Source organism: Vulpes lagopus, chromosome 23 (assembly GCF_018345385.1).
Source record: "Vulpes lagopus strain Blue_001 chromosome 23, ASM1834538v1, whole genome shotgun sequence".
Taxonomy (NCBI): Eukaryota; Metazoa; Chordata; class Mammalia; order Carnivora; family Canidae; genus Vulpes; species Vulpes lagopus.
The window spans coordinates 44,804,943-44,825,490 of NC_054846.1; the positions used below are offsets into that span (position 1 = coordinate 44,804,943).

The following is a 20,548-nucleotide window of genomic DNA, read 5'->3' on the forward strand; positions in this document are numbered from 1 at the left end:
TCTCTTTTCTAGGAAGAAGAATGAAAAGAAAAGAGGGCTGAGTATGAAATTTTGGAGCAATAAATAAATAGCAGAGAAAGATAAACTTGCAGAAGAGAATGAGGAAGAGTCTGAAAGGTAGTTGGAAAACCTAATGTGATGACCTAAAAAGAAGTGTTTCTGCCCAAGGCCAACAGAGGCACATATCTATGTTGCCAATTCCTGAAGACTGCTACAGTGCGAAGGCTCCATGGATCCAGTGCTGAGGTAGGCCTATGATGCAAAGGCCAAGGCAATCTGCAAGCAGAGAGGCTTTCAAGAAGTGACCACATCGATTGGTGCCCTGGCAGTCCTTCACGCTAGAATGTTTACAGTCTCATGTTGATGATGACTCAGAAGCTATATGTAGGCTCAGTAGGAGATAGTAATTTTCTTTAAAAACAAAAAACAAAACAAAAAAAAACTTCTGGGGGGTGACTGAGTGCCTCCGTCGTTACATATCTGCCTTTGGCAAAGGTCATGATCCCAGGATCATGGGCAAAGGTCCCATTGTCAGGCTCCCTTCTCGGTGGGGAGCCTGCTTCTCCCTCTCACTCTGCCTCTCCTTCCTGCTCATGCTCTCTCTCTCTCTCTCTGTCTCTGTTAAATAAATAAATAGAATCTTTAAAAAAAAAAGTCATTTAAAAATAAATGAATAAAAATTAAAAAAAAAAAACTTTTGTTACTATGAAAGCAGTAGATGCATGGTAGAAAGTTGGAAACTATATATAAATAAACTAGAAAAATAAAAACAACCACATTTCCCATCTATTATCACTGTTAACAGCTCATTGTATATCTTTTCATGCCTTTATTTATCCTACAGATACATATAAATATATATATATGTATTTTTAACCAAAATGATTTCATACTCAGTGTTGTTTTACAACATATTTACTCTTTTAAAAATTAACAATCTCTACCTTTCCAAGTCAACGAATTTTCATCTTATCTAAAACCCAAATTCAGATTTCCTCATTGGTCTCCAAATTATTTTTAACTCTGAAAATTACTAAAAGTAAGGAATTATTTATTTTTCCTTTCCTGTATGAAACATATTTTAAGGTAACCAAATAGTTCTAGGGATGAAGGAAAGCCCTATTTTACTGGGAAAAAAAGTCAGAATATAGAATAAATGATGGTATTAAAATTATTTTGCAATTCTTATTGAAATTATAGACTCGTGCAAGGGTTTTCAACAAGTGTTAAAACATGAGGTTTGGGGATCCCTGGGTGGCTCAGCGGTTTAGTGCCTGCCTTCAGCCCAGGGTGTGATCCTGGAGACCCAGGATTGAGTCCCATGTCAAGCTATCTGCATGGGGCCTGCTTCTCCCTCTGCCTGCCTCTCTGCCTCCCTCTCTCTATCTTGGTCTCTCATGAATAAATAAATTAATTAATTCAACACCCCCCCCCCCGCCAAAACCCCATGGTTTATGTTTGAAGAGGATATGGGCATATGCATGGCATCAAAATAATGTCATACAAATTACTTCCTGGTTATAAGTTTATAAAATAGGAATGAGACTGCCATATCATTAATTATCAGTTTAAGCATCAGTAATTGAGCATTAATCCAATAACATGAAAGATACTATACAAAAAATATACTACATTACCTATAATTATTCTAGACCAGGGGCCCCTGGGTGGCTCAGTGGTTGAGCATCTGCTTTTGGCTCAGGTCGTGACCCCGGGGTCCCAGGATCGAGTCCCACGTCGGGCTCCCTGCATGGAGCCTGCTTCTTCCTCTGCCTGTGTCTCTGCCTTTCTCTTTCTCTGTGTCTCTCATGAATAAATAAATAAAATCTTGAAAAAAAAAAGATTTTATCTTAAAAAATTTTATTTATCTTAAAAAAAAAGATTGTATTTATCTTTAAAAAAAAAAGATTTTATTTATTTATTCATGAGAGACACACAGAGAGAGGCAGAGACACAGACAGAGGGAGAAGCAGGCTCCATGTAGGGAGCCCGATGTGGGACTTGATCCCAGAACTCCAGGATCACACCCTGAGCCAAAGGCAGATGCTCAACCACTGAGCCACCCGGGCTGCCCCAATAAATAAAATCTTAAAAAAAAAATTATTCTAGCCCAAAATGTTTAACTCGAATCCACTAAATCTTCATAACTAATATCTCTCAAAGATTCCAAAAGGCCATTTTTACATTTACTGAATATCATAATGAAGGTGTGTTGGATTACTAAATGACATTGTAAGAGCAGAAGAATAAAGAAATGTATGCATTACCACATTGTGCTTAGAGATAAATTTTATTATGATTCATCATAAAGAAGTTTGGCAAGAGAGGACTGGCCTAGAGTGTTGACTTCATGTATTGCAACACTCTAATGTCTGTTTTAAGTCTTAGTTGAATGGCAAATACAACTCAAATCGAATTTACCTCCTGGTTGTTAAAGAAATGGCTTTCATTCTCACATCACATGTGAAACCTCATATTTGAATTCGGGGACTGTAGGGACGCTTGAGTGGCTCAGTGGTTGAGCATCTGCCTTTGGGTCAGGTCGTGATTGTGGGATCTGAGATTGAGTTCCACTTCAGGCTCCCTGCATGGAGCCTGCTTTATCCTCTGCCTGTGTCTCTGCCTCAGCCTCTGACTCTCTCATGAATAAATAAATAAATCTTTTTTTAAAAAAATGAATTGGGGATTGTAGAGATTCTTAAATAAATCTATTTCCAGGGCCTGAGGTTATGTCCACCTGTGTATCTTCTACAATTCTCAGAATTAGGCCAGTTGCCACAAAGTCTTTCTATCAATGGAAGATTGGTAGAGTATATACTTTGTGTGTAATTTTTTTACAATCAAGTAAAATGAAAATATAGTCAGTAATATTGCATATGATGTAATATTCCCCAAAGATAGTAATCATAATAGTTTGTTTCTTGAGGTTTTTTCTTGTTTTTCTTGAGTTCTTTAATTCTTATCAGAACACTGAAAAATAAAAAATTATTTTTTTAAACTCCACTTTACAGATGAGGAAAGAGCCTTGGTGAGGTCTCACAGCTAGTAAATGACAGGGTTAACATTATGTATCTTGATGCTAGAATTGGAGCTCAATCCCACTACAGTGTACTACTTCAGTGACCCAAATTTTTACTGATGAACTTTGTAATATTGATTAAATTTGTTTTTAAAGATTTATTATAACGAGAGAAAAAGCACATGCATGAGAGGGGCAGAAGGAAAGAAGGGAAAATCCTCAAGCAGATTCCCCTCAGAGTGCAGAGCCCAACGTGGGACTTGATCCCAGCACCCTGAGTATGTGACCTGGGCTAAATTAAGAGCGGCTGCTCGCCTAACTGAACCACTCAGGTGCCTCTTGATTAAATTGATTTTGAGATTTCTGTTGGGCTTAATAGTAATACTTACTCATAACAGTTTCTGGATTATCATTGCTAACCTAATGGGAACATCTCTGCATAAAATGAAAGTACTTAGTTCTTGTCAAATATTAGCACTTAAGAAATAAAACATTAAAAAAAAAAGAAAAGAAATAAAACATTAACAGAATACTTTAACTTTTTTCCCCCCAGAAAACAGTCAGTGCTATCAAGGCAAGCCTAAGCTTTCACTTGACTTTTTTTTTTTTTTTTGCTACTTTTTATGAATTTGACAGTTGTGCTTTTGGAATCTGTTCAAATTCTATTTGTAGCTGAATCATGTGAATGCCAAGGAGATCAGTACATCTGCTTCTTAGTATCTCTAGCTAGAGTAATCTGTATTTGCAGAATGCTTTATATAAATTTGAACATGTTAATGTGCTTAATTAGATTTATTTACACAGGTCATATGATATTTGGTCTTTCACAATAATTTAATAGAGGTGTGGAGCAAATACCAGATAGCATGAGTTGCTTTTGATTTGAATACTTTTGCCAAAAATAACCATAGACATGGGGCACTTGGGTGGTTAACTCAGATGGTTAAGCATTCAGCTCAGGTCCTGGGATCGAGGCCTATGTCGGGTTCCCTGCTCAGCAGAGAGTCTGCTTCTCTCTCCCTCAAGTAAATAAATAAAATCTTAAAAAAATAATTAGAGACATGATAAAGAGGAAATGATTACTATCTTAAGGGTAGAAAATAACAAGCAGTAGTTGTAGAATACATTCCCATGGATTTGACCTACAGGTAGAGAAAAGAAAGTGACATAATTTGAAGGTTGTTTTTTCCCCCCTTAAAGTAGGGCCCGATTATACAGTATGTATCTCTTAGAAGTGAGACATTAAAAAAGAACAAAACCCAATCACATATCATTATCATGCTTAAGATAATTAAAAATTTCCTGATATCATGTAATATCCAATCAGTATTAGTCTTTCCGTGATTGTCTCATTAATGTCTGTTTATAAAAGTGATTTGAAAACAGGATCTAAAAGAGGTCCATATATTGCATTTGGTTGATATGTCTGATGAGCCTATTTTATTACATAATAGTGCTCTCCCCCTTTTTTTTCTTGCCTTTATTTATTACATAAAGGTCATTTTCTCTTAGGGGCACCTGAGTGGCTTAGTGGTTAAGTGTCTCACCTTTGGCTCAGGGCATGATCCCGGTGTCCTGGGATTGAGTCCTGCATCAGGCTCCCTGTGGGGAGCCTGCTTCTCCCTCTTCCTAGGTTTCTGCCTCTCTGTCTCTTATTCGTGAGAACTTTTTTTTTAAGGGTCATTTTCTTCTAGAATTTCCCTGGTTCTTAGTTTAGATCATTGTATTCATATGATGTACTGCCTTTATAATAATTTCAGGGGGGTAGGGAGGCAAACAATGTTAAGTCCAAGACTATTGGCTGACAGCAAAAAAAAAAGAGGTTAGAAGTAATAACACAATATGGCACCACAACAAGCAAAGTGTTTGGCCATTTGTGGAAAGAGGTTAATATTTAAAAATAAAAGAATAGATGTATCCCAACTACAGTACATTTCAGGAGGGTGTTACAGAGATCAAGGTTAAAGGAAACCAGGGGGGAATGGGATTGAGAGTCTGGTCTCAACTGCCTGTGCATATAGATCAGCACAAGTTAGGCTCCCATAGGAACTGACTGAAAACAACTGGGGGAGAGTATCAACAGGACCTAGCACAGAGGAAGTGAACCTGACAAGAATGCTTTGGACAGATATTACTGGAATATAGGGTAGGTGCCTTCCTTCTTCACCTTGTCACCTCTGGGCTCCAGTGTTCTGGAGGAGTGAGAAAGATCATAAATACCTAGGAGATTTGACAAAAGGCATCAAGGTAGCACTTGTCCTTGCTGGGTGGGGTGAGTAGATAGCTGCTATCTGATGATGTTGTATGTATGGCACCTTCATTCCCAGCAGAGAAGAGCACAAATGGCAGTTTTGAAACACTGTTAGTTTATAGGGTGAGGCCTCTCGCTAGCTTCCCATTCATTTCAAAAAAGAGGTAGAGTAACTGACACTTATTTTTTTTGTAAACAGGATAGGCCTTGGACCCAGTAAAAACTGATAACTTATTAAAATTGAAAGAATTAATGTACAGTCTGGTTTATATGAATTGAATTACTTTTGAACTGTCAGTTCATAGATGTATAAATACAGATTAGACAAAGCTAACTGGAATAATCTATCCTAGCAATATATAATCTCATAAATGTTAAAAAATAGAAAGTAATGCAAGTCATTTGGACAGTCTTCAGTGAAATAATAAAGTTGGTTTTCTCAAGAAAGTATTATAGAAGTAAATATGTTTTGAATAATCCCATGTGGTTGAGGAAAAGAAAGTAAAGCTTTCATAAAAAAAGTAAGGTATAATTTTTTTGCATTGTCACAAATTTGGAAATTTAAGGTATTATGTGTTCTATGCTTTTCATGTTTCCGTAATTGTGATAAAGAGATTTTTATACACTTTCTTGAAATTGAAATGAAAAACATATTTACAACTGGGAACGTGTAGTCTAGGCAAGTAGCAGAAAGAAATGAGTTCTTCCTCTTCCTTTAAAAATGTATTTGGAGTTCAGGATGCTCTCTGAGCTGAATTACACTCAGGAGTCAATCTCACAGCCTGAGCATATATTTCTAACAATTTCCAGAGACGGTGTTAAAAGTCATAGTGTGCACATAATTTTGAATAGGCAATGTGGGTGGAAAGAGTAATTAGAGCTTTTCAATAGAACTTAATTGTCCTCAACCTGTGAATACATAATTATATAATTTGTTATGATGAAGTTTCATTTTTAGACTTCTATAGTGGGGCTCATTAATGCTTCACAGTTGTGTGAAAAATAGTACAGAATTCTGTCTTTTATTAATCCACCTCATGAGCTCCTAAATATACGCTAATGTCTTGGTCTGATTATTAATAAATCATCTTCATTGGTACATTATGCAAATTTGAAATAGAAAATGTCACGAAGGAAAACATTTAAGATGCTATATCAGTACAGTCAATTAAAAACAGAATACCAATAAAACATTAATACAATTTTTCCTATGTGGACAAAAGAAGAGGAAAAAAAACCGAAAATGTTTATTTTTGCTTTTAAGGGCATATACTAGATGGAGATAATAATACAAATGCATAAAATACTTGGATCTGATAAGGTCTGTTTAATAGTTGGTAAAAGTGAGACTCTGGACTTATTCTGATGTCAGGAATATGAGTGATTGCTATTTTTTCTTTTAAAATATTAAATAATTTTAACAATTCTGTTTGACATAGTCGTTTTTAGATTCATGCATATATTTAGCACTTTCAATGCTCTTCCTTTAGTCTTAACTCTTAAGAGCTTTTATTTGAGTCATTTCACTTTTTTCTGAAGAAAGAAAATCTGATAAAGAATCATTATTAGCAGCAAACTCTGCTTTGCTTTGCCTGAAAATACCTTCATTTTGGCTTCATTTCAAAAGATCTCTTCAATGGGCATCGAATTTTGGGCTTATAGCCATGTTCTGTTAGCCCACTGAAGACGTTATCCACTGTCTTCTGATTCTGTTGTTACTGAAAAAAGTCAGTTACCAGACACTTTGAGGTTAATCTATTTTTTTCTTCCACTTTTAAGGTCTTCTTCTTCTTCTTCTTTTTTTTTTTTTTTGGTGTTTTATAGTTTTACTATGATGTATATAAGTGTAGATTTATTATTCTTTAACTTACTTGGGATTTGGGGGACTTCCTAAGTCTGTGAGTTGGAGTCTTTAATCAGTTCTGGAAAGTTTTCAACCATTACCTTGTCTAAGCCTGCTTCTGCCACATTTTCTCTTTCCTTGTCTTTTGGAGTCCTGCTTTTATTTTAGACTTTCTCACATGTCTTCCATGTCACTTAAAGTCTTTTTCATATTTTTCATTTAATTTTCTTTTTTTCTATTGCATTTGGGCAATTTCTTCATCTCTGTCTCCCAGTTCACTAAGCTGTACTTCTGCTATGTCAAATAGACTATTAAACGTGTCCACTGAGTTCTAAATTTTAATAATTTATATTTAATTCTTTAAATTCCATTTAAAAATATCTTTAGTTACTCTTTGTACATACTTGTTTTCTGTATATATTTTCAAGGTTGACTTTTATTCACATTTTATTTAGTTATTTTATAGTCTATGCCTGGTAATTTCAGTATCTGAAGTCCTTTTGAACATGTTTCTGCTATCACAGATTCTCACTAATGGTGTGTCATTTTCTTCTGTGGTTGTTGTTTTTTTTTTAAATGTGAGGTGCTCAGGGTGCCTGGGTGGCTCAGTCAGTTAAAGCATCCAGCTCTTAGTTTTGGCTAAAGTCATCTCAAGGTCATGGGATGGAGCGCTGTATTTATATGTAAATACTCGGCAAGCAAATCTCTCTCTATATTTTTAAAGATTTATTTATTTATTTATTTATTTATTTATTTATTTATTTTATTTATTCATGAGAGACACACAGAGAGAGGCAGAGACACAGGCGGAGGGAGAAGCAGGCTCCATGCAGGGAGCCTGATGTGGGACTCGATCCCGGGTCTCCAGGATCAGGCCCTGGGCTGAAGGCAGACGCCTAATCGCTGAGCCACCCAGGCTTCCTAAATCTATATATTTTATAAACAGACTACTTTTTAATAGAAATTTTTAGTGGAGTGCTTACCAAATATCTAGGTGATTATTTTATAGATGTCTATAATTTTATTTTATTAAATAGAAGGATATTATTGTTCAAAAATGAATTTAGCGTTTGAACCACTAATCTGTTGGTTTACATTCATTTCAGCTGATTTGTGAGATTATAATACATAATAATTTCAAAATCTCTATGATTTACAACGATAAATATTTACAGTTTACTCTCATATCATGTTAGTAGCTGCAGGTTTACTGCTGCTGTATTGCTACAGGGTGAAGGTCAGTTTCAGGTCTGCTCCATGTATTTTCTCATTCTGATACCCCATTTGGAACATGTCTTTCTCACAGGCCGGCAGCACATGACTAAGAGATTGACCTCAAATTTGATGTTACACTCAAATTTATTTTATTTTATTTTTTTTAAACTTTTATGTTTTTGGTATTTTAAAACATTTTATTTATTTATTCATGAGAGACAGAGAGAGAGAGAGGCAGAGACACAGGCAGAGGGAGAAGCAGGCTCCATGCACCGGGAGCCCGACGTGGGATTCGATCCCGGGTCTCCAGGATTAGGCCCTGGACTGAAGGCAGCGCTAAACTGCTGAGCCACCCGGGCTGCCCTCAAATTTAAAGTAGTTAACATGTGGCTTATAAACCATTGACTAGATCAAGTTATATGGCTGAGAATAATAATACAATCAACCACAGTCTTCAAAGATGTGTTGAATACGTTATTCACGTTTGAGGTCGTTCTTAATCCTCTCTGAGAAAATAAGGATGTTAGCCTAAAATCCTCATCAGCAATCTTTGACAACATAAATGTCTAACCGGCTAGGCTAAAGGTAAAATAAAAATCAACATCAAACTTACCTCTCTCATTCTAGGTCAGTGCTGATACATATTCTGTGGGAAAAATCATCATGCCTATGAGTGCTTTAACTCATTTGGAAAAAGAATGTCTTATTCTCAGAAATGTATAATTAGTTAAACACTGGGCATGAGAGATTCTCATTGGAGTTAAAATTGGATAATTGTAATAAAAAGTTTTGTTGAAACATGTTATTCTTTTTTTAAAAAAGATTTTATTTATTTAGTCATCAAAGACACACAGAGAGAGGCAGAGACACAGGCAGAGGGAGAAGCAGGCTCCCCGCAGGCATCACAACCTGAGCCAAAGGCAGACTCTCAACCACTGAACCATCCAGGCACCCCCAAAGATGTTATTCTTTTATTTATTTATTTATTTATTTATTTACAAAGATGTTATTCTTAAAATCATTTAAGAATAGCAAACTTGTAGGGTATCTTAACATAGCAGATGGGAGTTACAGGATATTTCTCAATTACAGTGCAGGATCACATATTACAGTTTCTGTTTATGTTGTGATTATATCATAAATGCTAGATTGAATGATAATTTCCTGGAATCATAGAATATTAGATTTGAAAAGATCTGAAAAGTATGTATATCTGAATTTTATTGTATTGACACATTTTTTTTTTTAGTTGCAATCATGGTAGGTATGCGAGGTATGTCAAAATCACCATTCATGGAAAGCAGCTATTATTAGCAAAAGTTAAAATACAGATGATTACAAAAGATATACTCATATTTGTTGTCCCATATCTTCACTTTCATGAACTTGCATTCTGATTTTTTTTTTCTTTTTTGAGGGTGGTTCATAGAAGTTACAGCTAGTCTGACAAGAATTTGCATAACCCTGAGTACACAAAGGCTATTTGTTTCAAATGTATCATCCCCTGAGGAAAAAAAAGAAAAAAAAAACAGCTGAATAACATTGGTTCAACAGTATATAGTTCAACTCTCTACTTTTCTCAGAACTTGTAATGAAAAGAATAATTTATCTAGTCAAACGTCTAATTAGCAAAATCTATAACCTCGGCTACCTTGCTTCCAGAACAAGGACAATGAAAGACCACTTATTTTCTCAACAGCCAAATTAAGAAATTTGGGCTGAGGCAGGAAAGGATTGTCAAGGAATTTGCCTTCTTTTTCTAATCTTTAGTTTTAGTTCCCAAAGAAAGGTAAAGCACCAGAGAAACAGAGCGCAGAGCATAGATTTCGCATGTTATTTGTGCTTTTAGAACATTCTTTTTCAAATCTATTTGATTGAATATTTGATTGCAACTCACAATAAGGAACAGTTTAAATGACAACCTAGGACACACTCTTACCCTTCCCTGCAAAGGAAACAAAAATTTCACAAAGCAATTTCTTGTCCACACTAGATATGACCTCTGACCTTTATCTTCTATTCCATTCTAGCCTATTTCATTAAAAAATGAAATTGATTTTTGAGTCAGCATAAAAAATACTGTTCTAGAAAGTAGGAGACAGGTTTCAATCTGTTGAAAAACTCCAAAGTTACTGGCTTTGCTCAAATGGTGTCACTCACAGAATAATAGATGTCTTGTATTTATCTGAACTACGGGTACAGTATCTCATACTTCAGAACAGAATCTGTCGAATCTTTTCCTCCCTGGAACACCTGCTCATTACCATATCGCTCAGATTCCAAGACTCCTTGTTTTTCACATTGTAACATCTCTGAATTCAAGATGTATCCTAAAAAAAAAAAAAAATCAGTGGGTGGCATAGCTTAATTGGCAGTGTTTTTCTGTCTAGAAATAATGAGCCTCAAAGTCCATGATGTCGGAGTGTGTCCATGAAATACATTAATAATACTGATCATATAGGCCAAACTCTACTGCTTATTCATTTCAAAGTATCCAGCTGATCAGAGTAGCTTTTTTTTTTTTTTTTTTGATGTCATGTTAAGTAAACATAATGAATGCATAAGATTTGCTTAAGCAAAAACCCTAAGTCCTGGGCGGGAAGGAAAAATGACTTACAAACCGGGAAAGCTTTCTCATGTGCTTTGTTGGCAGGGTTTATGATCTTTCTGCTTTTCTACCTCCTCATTTCTGCATTGTTGCTTTTCCTCTGGTGACCAGCACATACTTTTCTTCTCATCACCAGGGGTGGGGGGGTGGGGGGGGAAAGAGTTCCTTGGACCATGGTTAAAAAGGAAGGCAGAAGCTATGTCCGAAAGTTAAGGTACTTAGGGGGAAAAAAAAAGAAAAAGAAAAAGGAAAAAGCACTAATCTTTATTTTAAAAATGGAACAGATTGCCAAAATCCTGTGTATCTGTTTAAACTGCCACCAACCTAACACGTTGTAAAACTTAATGACTGTAGAACTGGCACGAAGGATGCTGAAGGCGACTAGGAACAAAAATAAGTTTGCTAGGCTATTTTCATCCCAGGGTGATTGAAACGCAGCATCGCTTCCTCAAAACTAAAAACCTCTAATGAGGAAAACAGTAAATTAAATGCCACAATTAACGTACTACTAGAAATCGGAACAATTAGTTACTGCTTTTTAAGCCAGACACCATGATGCCTTCTTTTTGACACGCGGGTGACACGTGCATGCCTCCGTGCCTCCGAGTCTCTAGGCCTCTGGATCTCTGGGCATCCGGGCCTCCGGCCCCCCCACCCCCCCACCTCCGAGTCTCTGGGCCTCCATGCCTGCGGGTCTCTAAGCCTCTGGGTCTCTAGGCCTCCGGGTCTCTAGGCCTCTGGGGCTCCGGGTCTCTGTGCCTCCGGGTCTGTAGGCCTCTGGGTCTCCTGGCCTCTGAGTCTCCGGGTCTCTGTGCCTCCGGGTCTGTAGGCCTCTGAGTCTCTAAGCCTCTGGGTTTCCTAGCCTCTGTGCCTCCCAGCCCCTGGGTCTCCGGGCCTCCCGGACTCCGGGTCTCTAGGCCTCTGGGTCTCCCTGCCTCCGGGCCTCTGTGCCTCCGGGTCTCTAAGCCTCTGGGTCTCCTGGCCTCCGTGCCTGCGGGTCTCTAAGCCCCTGGGTCTCCGGGCCTCTGTGCCTCCGGGTCTCTAGGCCTCCGGGTCCCTGGGCCTCCGTGCCTGCGGGTCTCTAAGCCCCTGGGTCTCCGGGCCTCTGTGCCTCCGGGTCTCTAGGCCTCCGGGTCTCCCGGTCTCTAGGCCTCCGGGTCCCTGGGCCTCCATGCCTGCGGGTCTCTAAGCCCCTGGGTCTCCGGGCCTCTGTGCCTCCGGGTCTCTAGGCCTCTGGGGCCTCCGCGCCTCCGGGCCTCCCGGCGCGGTCGTGGGGTCCCGAGCCCTGCCCAGGCGCCGCACGGTGCAGTCTCCTCGGATTAGGCGGGGCCCTGTGAGGCGGGTCCAGGAGTCCTCCCCCCGCAGGTCGCAGGCAATCCCGCCGCGCCGACAGCTGCTCCCGCGCCGCCGCCGCCCGGCCCGCAGGGGGGGGTCCCGCCGCCGCCGCCGCCGCCGCCGCCGCGCGCGGGCACGTGACGGGAAGGGGGGCTGGGCTGGAGCCCGCGAGCGGGGGCGGGGCCTGCGGGGGCGGGGCCTGCGGGGGGCGGGCGCTCGGACGGGAAGGCTCGCGGCGGCCCCAGGCGCCCGGAGCGGCGGCGACGCGGCGGATGACAGCATTAGGGCGCGACGCGCTCGGGGCCGGACGGCGGCGGGAGCGGTCGTGCGAGCGCCTGCAGCGGTAGTTGTGTCCGCGGCTGTGGCCGCAGCCGGGGTCGGCGGGGTCGGCGGACGGGGGCAGCGCGGGCCCGGGCTTCCCGGCCCCTCGCGGCAGAGCCGGCAGCGCCGCGCCCCAGCCGCCGCCCGCCCCAGCCGCCGGAGGGAGTTGGGGTCCGCCGGGCGCGGGCAGGGCCCCGGCCCCCCGCCTCCGCGCCTCCCCGGGGGCTCCGCTCCGGTGAGTGTGTGTGTGTCGTCCGCCCCGCGCCCGGCGGACGGGGGCTCCCGGGGCTCTCGGGGACGCCGGGCTGTCGTGCAGCCGCCCTTGCGGGGACGGGGGGCTCGGGGCCGGGCGGAGAGCCGGGCCCTGGGCGCCGCGGCGGGCGGGAGGGCGCTGGCCTCCTCTCCCCTCCGCTCCCCTCTCCTCCCGCTGCTTCCCTCCCCTCCCCTCCTCTCCCCACGTCTCCCCTCCCCTCCTCTCCCCACGTCTCCCCTCCCCTCCTCTCCCCACGTCTCCCCTCCCTTCCCCTCCTCTCCCCTTCTCTTCTCCCCTCCCTCTCCTCCTCTCGTCTCCCCTCCGCTCCCCTCCTCTCCCGCGTCTCCCCTCCCTCCCCTCCTCTCCGCTCCCCTCCGCTGCCCTCTTCTCCCCTCCCCTCCTCTTCTCCCCTCCTGTCCCCTCCCCTCCCTCCCCTCCCTCCCCTCTTGTCCCCTCCCCTCCCTCCCCTCCTCTCCCCTCCCCTGCCCTCCTCTCCTTTCCTTGTCGGAAATGACAGAGGACCTGCGCTCCAACTTAAACAGATGGGGAGACTTAGCCACCTGATGATGGTGTTGAGCATATTTGCATTGGATTTAATGAAGTTTTTTGCCTTTCTAGTGCTGCAGGACCCGAGTGACTTCTCCTTACTACGACAATACCCTTTGTAGGGTAGGATTGTTCGTTTTTTTTTTTTTTTAAACTTTCCCCGAAACTTAGCCTCCAATTAGTGCCAGCCCTACGTCTTTGCAGATAATCTTTTTAAAGTTGTTGTCATCGTTGTAACTTAGCCTCAGATTAGTGCCAACTTTATTTAGGTCTTTGCAGATAATCGTTTAAAAGTCGTTGTTTGTTGGTTTTTTTTTTTTTTTTTTTTTTTTTTGCCTCTTTTAGAACTCCAAGGAAAGCAAGGGTGGTAAAGGGACTCGGGTGAATTGCCCGTTAGATCTTCCCCGTTAGATCTTCCCCATTCCATCAGGTGTTCTTTGAAGTTGTCCTGCGGCGGGACTGTGGTTCAGTTTTTAATGCTTTGCTGGAGCTAGAACCCGTCTTGCCGTGAAAACGAGATCATGCTAGTTTTATAAAAGCAAGTTGGGGGGAAAGGAGAATAAGGATATGCAGTTTGTCCTTTATAGGAATATAGCTGGTTTCAAGTCTTTCTTGCCCTCCATCCCCCCGCCCTCCCTTTTTTTATAGCAACAGTGTGTGGAACGACTACAGTGTACCTGCTCAAAGTACCGGGAGAGGGAATAGACGAAACACAAGAACTACCTTTTAGGTGTTTAATTATGGAGATTAGGTTGTTGCGGTCGAATTCCACGTGAGCCGTTTGAGCCACAGTGCGTTGTACACAGCTGCTTAGAGATGGTTGTTTAATTAAAAATGGTCATGGTTTCTCTCTTGTTGCATATTAATAAAGTATCCGATCTGGAAAGCGCGCTGCTGTCCCTTTTCAGTTAGAGTATAGTTACATGTTAGAAGCAGTCAAATATGTTTCTTACAGCAGCACATGTATGGCACTGGGGAATTTGGCAAGATCTCGTTTCTTTGTTCATTTTTAAATTGAAAGCCCGTATACTGTGGGGATAAATACACAATTCTGTGTGAAGTTATGTTTTAGTTTATTTTTTATTTTTTTATGTTTTAGTTTTGATTTAAGAAAAAAAACATACGATGACGGTTTCACCAAATCTGCATTACAAAAGGATCTGTCTTGTTAAAAGACAAATTGCAGAATTTTTTTAGCCACTGCTCTAAGTACATTTAAGCGTGTTTTGACTTATAAATAATCCTTCAAGAGCAGATTCCTTGGAGCATGAGTGACAAAATAAGGGATTGATACTTAGATGTAGTTTTCTGATTTTGTGGAAAATTCTTTCCCTAATAGCAATACCTGAAGTGTTATATTTGGATATAATATATAAAGATGAACACATTTATGGCAATGATCTTGGAGCAGCAGGGGATTCAAAAGTAGAAGGCTTATTCTTATTCTTATGAATATGACGTACGTGTAATCCATAAACACAACTTGAAGTCTCTGAATACGCGTTAATGGACGTGGCTGGACAGGTTGATGGAGATGCTTAACTGGACCAATTGTGTCTAAAGTATTTTCTTGTGGATGGGACTCAGGAAGGGATATTTGGACTAGGGTGTAGATGTAGATTTCACATTAGTGTGTGAAATTGAAAGACTTTAGATTGGTCCTTTTCTTTCTTTTTAAGATTTTATTTATTTGACAGAGTATTAGCAGGGGGAGCAGCAGGCAGAGGGAAAAGGAGAAACAGACTCCCTGCCAAGCAGAGAGCCTAATGCCTCAATGTGGGGCTCAGTCCCAGGACCTTGGGATCATGACCTGAGCCCAAGGCAGATGCTCAACCAACTGAGCCACCTAGGCGCCCCAGATCTGTCTGTCCCTTCTACTTTGGTCTCTCACTTCCTCATATTTATTTGAAGGCATGAAGTTAAAGGTCTCACATGGGAGACATGATAGAAGGAATTTTTCCTCCCTGAAAAATGTTATCAAGTATGCAAAGGAGAAGGCTTTCTTCAGAGACCTTGTTGGGAAGGAATCCTTTATTGTAGAACATCATACTCTTATACCTTCATGTTATTTTTACCTTTTTAAGAGATGCAAATCATGTTAAATCGTCTATGATAGCAATGATCTTTTTTTGTTGTTGTTCACCACTGACTCATCAAACGTTTAATAGTACTGAATGAAAAAATGTAGTTCCAGGTATATGACAGGAGGACAGAAGAGTGTGTGATAATGTAGTCCAGAATAGATACAAGGAGTGAGATAAGAAAGGATGTTGGATTGGTAGGGAGGGAGCAGTTCCTAATTGGGAAAATTTTTTAGGGGAAGTAATTGTTTTTTTTTAAGATTTTATTTATTTGAGGGAGGGAGAGAGAGAGAGTGTGTGCGAGCAATTGTGCGCAAGCAGGGATGGGGGGGGGTGAGGAGGAAGAACCCGACTCTTCTCGCGGAGCAGGGAGCCCATTGGGGAGCTTGATCTCAGGACTTCGGGATCATGACCTGAGCCACCAGGGGCCCCTAGGGGAAGTAATTCTTGAGTTAGGTTTTGCTGAAAGCTGTATACCTGAAGATGAGTGGTGCTTTAAGGGGATAGAGAGCATGAACGAAAGCATTTACTTTGGACGGGGTAATCATGTGGGATTAATAAGCACAGTGAGGTTTTTTTGGTGACATTATGAATAATTTCTCTTCTCCCCTTACAACTCTTGCCTCTGCCAGCTGAAAAGATTGGTGCCCTGAATAAGAACTAGTTGTGAAGTATTTAAGTTGTGGAAGTGGCAGTGGTATAGTGCAATCAAGAACATCAAACTGGGGGGTCAGAAAGTTTGAATATGGTTTCTGATTAAATCTCATACAAGCAAGTGCCTTTTAGGCAAATTGCTGGGCCTTAGTTTCCTCATTTGTAAAAGGAGGATAATCATCCCATATGGTTGTTGGGAGAATGAAGCTACATAATGTATGTGGAAGTGCCTATCTCAATATCTAACACATAGGAGAACCTTACATTGGATTGTTTAAAAAAGATCTTTGTCAGGGGCACCTAGGTGGCTCAGTCGGTTGAACATCTGACTCTTGATTTTGCTCAGGTCATGATCTCAGGGTCGTTGGCTTGAGCCCCACATTGGGCTCTGCTGGGTGTGGAGCCTGCTTGATTCTCTCTCTCCCTCTTCCTCTGCCCCTCCCCACCTTGCTTGCTCTATGTACACACACAGGTGAGCTTGTGTCACCTCTCTCTCTCTCTCTCTTTCTCAAAAAAATAGATTTTTGTCTTTAGATTATTAAAAAATATTTTGGTGTATTATGAACTCTAATATCTACGTGACCTTTAAGTTGACCCTTTAAAATACCTTTAAATTTGTAAGTATCAAAATTTTAAATGCTTAATTTTCTTTCAAGCATAATGTTTTCTGATGCAAATGAAGCTTGTTTTGCTTTAATGTTAAAGACTACAAAAAATACTAGATGCCTCAGATATTTAAAGCTTTAAGTAGGGGGCGTGTATGGCTGAAAGTCTGAGCCTTTAGGCCTTTCTTTTCTTTTTTTTTCTTTTTTTTTTTTTTTAAGGCCTTTCTTTTCTATAGAATTTGTTTTTGAAGAAATTGCCCATGCCTATCATGCCATCATCATTGTTTTTGAAGAAACAGGATTTTCCTGCTATTAAGGAAAAAAAAATACCCAAAGTATCCACTATATGTTTTTAATAATTCGAGTGACTATAAACCATGGAGGATCCCTACCTGCTGTGCTTTATTTAGAATTCAGTATATTTTGAGCAGGCTGATAGACTTCTGCATCATTTCTTTATCTAAGGTTTTTGCTTCAGTGGCTGTTTGTTCTTTTATGAATCTCAATATTTCATCATACTTTGTGAACTCTTTGTAGTGTTTATAATCTGTGGAGCAGTCTGTCTTATGTATAATATTTGGAAGAGAATTTTATTATTAAAAAACTAAAAAGAGTCCTGAGTCTTAAAAGATAAAGAAGCCAGTTATCTATCATCTTCCATGTTCACAAAAAGCTGAAAAAAAGAGGAAATGGTTTAGAGCTTGAAGACTGTTCAGATAAAAAGGCTAAACTTTTTGATTAGGGTTGTTACAAACATGATAGATTCAGAAGGAGATTGGCATAGCTCCTGAACGTGTCTTAGTAGGTGGTGTTATGATAATAATAGCTAATATGTGTTGATTACTATGTACCAGCTCCTATTTTAGAAGTATTTGCCATGTCATCATGTCATCATATTTAGTCCTCACAATGAGCACCCCTCCCCATCAGATTATTTTTTTTCCTTTTTAATTTTTTAAAGATTTTATTTATTTGAAAGGAGGAGGGGAAGGAGAGGTAGAGGGAGAGGGAGAAGCAGCCTCCTTGCTAAGCTTGGAGCCCAACATGGGGCTCAATCCCAGGACCCTGGAATCATGACCTGGGCCAAAGGTGGACACTCGACCCACTGAGCCACCCAGGCACCCCTCTTTTTTCCTATTTTAAACCTCAGGTACTGAGAGATTAAGTGGTAGATAGTGGAGCCAGGATTTGGACTAAACCTAAGTCACAGGCACGCTAAGAAGCAGGTGTTGAGCCTACCAGAAGGATTTGAATTCGAAGTTTAACCTGAGCTTTGATTTAAGAGCCTGTCCTTTTAACTACCACATTATACTGCTTTGTGTAGTTTATTTGCATTTGCCCCTTGTTACAAGTCTTGATCTTCATGATCTTTCTGAGTCTGCTTCGACTGTATGACTTGATGAAAATATACTTTGTAATAAGATGCCTATAGCTGCAATTTTTTTTTGAATTTCACATGTATTTGACTGACATCCTATTTTTTAAATCTTGAAAATATTTATAGTAAAGCAGAAAACTCTTTAGGCATTCAATTGCCACTTTCTCACAAGGAAATTCCAGACTAAACTGGAAATATAAGAACATAATAGATATAGTATTTTAAGGTGACTTGTTAAAATTTTTAAAATCCATGCTTTCTAAGAGTAAGACAGAGTAGGTACAGAGTAGGGTGAGGGAATTCTGAAGATCAGCTCTGATTTACTTATATAATTTTTGCCTGTTGTTTCGACTATAATAACATTTAAAATCAGCAATCCAGAAGTAAAGAAAAATAGTGCTGTGCATCATAGTGGGGAATTTTAATAGTTCCTAGACTATGTTTTTGCAAGATACAGATTTTTTTTATAAAATGATCCCGAAAGTACTCTCTTACTACGTATTATTTTAGAAATCTAAAGAAGCAGAATAGCACAGGTTCTGAAGCTAGATTGCTGAAGTTCACAGCCTGCACAGCCACGTATTAGCTTATTGCCCAGTACCTGGTCTGGTGCTGACATCAGATGCCTATAGGGGGAGAAGATGGTGTATTGAGGCAGAGTGGGGCCCAGAGATGCACCCTGTGAGTTTCCTGTGGTTCTTATGTAGTATGAAAGAGATCTAGAGGATCTCACATAATCCTGGTGAAAGAAATAGATGTTAACAGAGTGGGAGCCCACAAGCTTGTTGTGAGGCTACTGTTGTGGAGGGAGAGACCAGGCTGTAATGGTTGGGGAGAGGGCGGGTGTGGCGGATTCAGCTCAGTGCCCGCCAAAATTTATGTTCCCTTTTGCTGTAGTATGATGAAGGCTGGCAAGTGGTTGCTCAGCCAGGAGTGCCTTTCTGTCATTCTCTCCTCTATCCTTGTCATCCCTGCATGCATCGAAGTGGGGCCATGTATGTGACCGATTTTCATGAGTGGACTGTGGATGGAAATGATGTGTTGTCACTTCTGGGTAGAGGGGACAGAAAAGCAGGTGTTCTTTCTCCAGCTTCTTTTTACAGTCCAAGGCACCTAGGGCACTTATAGGATGGAAGGAACTAGCGACTTTAAATTCCCATGTAGAAGAGAGCTACCTAACAAAGAGGAGTACCCACAACAGGTTGCAACTTTAATGAGAAATTTTAATTGTGTAAAATTACTGTAAGCATGGGCTGCCTAGGAGAGGTAGTTGAGCGCCCCAGAATATGCGTACCAACAGGGGATGAGGTAGGGCCTGAAGGCAGATGCTCAACCCCTGAGCCACCCAGAGGTCCCTGAGAAAAAGGTGTTCCTTTAGAGGGGGTTTTCTCCAACTTGGCACTGTTGACATTTTGGGCTGTATAATTCTTTGCTATAAGTGACTGTACTGTGCATTGTGGAATGTACAGCAGCATCCTGGTCCTTTATCCATTAGATATCTGTGGTACTTTCTCTTAATTATGCAACCAAAAATGTCTCGGGACATTGTTAAATGTCCTCTTGGGGGGCGGGGGTGGGGTGGGGAAGGATTGCCCTTGATAGAGAACTACTACCTTAAAAATTGAGTTAACCTGAAAGAAATTATTTTAAGCTGGAGGACACTTACTTTTATTTAAAAAATGTTTTCTCCTCTTAGAAGATGGGTGGAGTTTATGGAGGAGGTTTGTTCGTGAATGTGCAACAAAGGAAGTTCTGTTGTTTTTGTGAAACACACTGCTTTCTAGTGAACGTTGATCTATCCATCTATTTATCAATTTAGATGTTATTTGAATTTTCCATTCTTTTTCTTTCTTTCCTTTTCCTTCCAAACTTCTTGTTGCCTAAACACAGTACACCCTTTCCCCTGCCCCTATTCTTAACCCCGGCTGTCATGTCCACTAGTTCTCTCTAAATGATGAAAACCAATAATTGGTTTCAATATTATGACTATGTCAACATTAGTTATGCTGGGCTGGGTAGTATGCCCAGCTTGATGTCTGCAGATTCTCTTAAGCAGCCCTTGGGCCACCTGAAGAAACATGCCCTTAATAACATCGAGGTCTAGTGGATTTTATTTACTTAACTCAAAATCTAGCCATTGAATTAAAAAAAATTCGGCATGACTCCTGTTTTCTTGGTATTTCTACTCGCCCTTTTACTTGTATTCTATGCCTTTATCATAGTTCCCCTTCCCCCCAACTCTTAAGCATATTGCACTTTATGTTGTGTTCCTTATTTTTCTGGAGTCGCCTTTATTTCTGTCTCAGTTTGGACTAGCTGCCTTTAAGTCTCCTCTGGGAACTCCGTTTGCTATACCCTTGAATTGAATCCATTCTACTATAGATCTTTTTCTAAATTTATTTGATCTTTTTTTCTGGAGTCTTAAAAATAACTACCTGA

At 40.6% G+C, this 20,548-nt stretch overlaps 1 protein-coding gene and 1 long non-coding RNA gene across 4 annotated transcripts in view; one reads left to right on the forward strand and one right to left on the reverse strand.

Moving 5' to 3' along the window:
- Nucleotides 1-9,297: 9,297 nt before the first annotated feature.
- Nucleotides 9,298-12,402, reverse strand: LOC121481682. The gene is made up of 2 exons (XR_005985357.1): nt 10,489-12,402; nt 9,298-9,832 (listed from the first exon to the last, which is right to left on the reverse strand). It is a non-coding gene; the product is annotated as an uncharacterized LOC121481682 (long non-coding RNA).
- A 306-nt stretch (nt 12,403-12,708) lies between these two features.
- Nucleotides 12,709-20,548, forward strand: part of OSBPL8 (oxysterol binding protein like 8) — a 147,779-nt gene continuing 139,939 nt past the window's right edge. For 2 of the 3 annotated variants that reach the window (XM_041737924.1, XM_041737927.1), the window contains exon 1: nt 12,709-12,827. The gene's annotated coding sequence lies outside the window, so the exon portion shown is untranslated. The remainder of the gene's footprint in view (nt 12,828-20,548) is intronic. The other variant, XM_041737925.1, reaches the window with a different exon arrangement.